General features: G+C 63.8%; 1 pseudogene; it reads left to right on the plus strand.

Annotated features, from left to right (window-relative positions):
* The first annotated feature begins 309 nt into the window (after positions 1 to 309).
* On the plus strand, positions 310 to 447 carry LOC139585338 (5.8S ribosomal RNA; annotated as a pseudogene).
* The last annotated feature ends 261 nt before the right edge of the window (positions 448 to 708 follow it).

Raw genomic sequence — 708 nt, forward strand, 5'->3', positions numbered from 1 at the left:
TCGCGTTCCGGCGCACGCTGCGTGGCCCTCCACGCGGAGGCCAGGCCGAGCCCGGGCACCTGGGCCGCCTCCGAATGATGGCATTTGTGAGGTTGGCGTCTCCCCTCGCAGGGGGAGGCGGTTGGGGGCACGGGCTCCCCCGCCTCTCTGCCGGCCATTGGAGCGTGGGTTGCTCCAGTGATTTTTTTTCCTCCCCTTCCGTTTCTGTGTGCTCATACGGTCGAAGCCAGGCGTGCGCCCACGCATCCTCGGCGCCAGAGTAATAAAAAGGGGCCCGCTTGGCGTGAGAGCGGTGCCCAAAATGCAGACAACTCTTAGCGGTGGTTCACTCAGCTTGTGCGTTGCTGAAGAACGCAGCTAGCTGCGAGAATGAATGTGAATTGCAGGACACATTGATCATCGACACTTCGAACGCACTTGCGGCCCTGAGCGTCTGTCTGAGCGTCGCTTGATGATCAATCGCCACCTGGGGGCCACCCCGGTGGCGCGGCTGGGGTCGCCTCACAGGCCCGTCGCCCGCGGCAGGCGGCAGCAGCGGCGGTGGCATCCTGCCGGTACCCGGATGGAAGGCGGTCAGGGGTTCAGTGAGGGAAGCGTTTCCCTAGGCAGCCTTGATCCTTTCCCTGCGGCACAGCGGGCGTCATTGTTGTCACGGTTGTCGTCGTCATCGTCATCGTTGTCGTCGCTGCACAGGGCCTTCATCCCCCT

The sequence above is a fragment of the Agelaius tricolor genome, unplaced genomic scaffold, assembly GCF_023055355.1.
Source record: "Agelaius tricolor isolate 1412-34295 unplaced genomic scaffold, bAgeTri1.0.p SCAF_73, whole genome shotgun sequence".
Lineage (NCBI taxonomy): Eukaryota > Metazoa > Chordata > Aves > Passeriformes > Icteridae > Agelaius > Agelaius tricolor.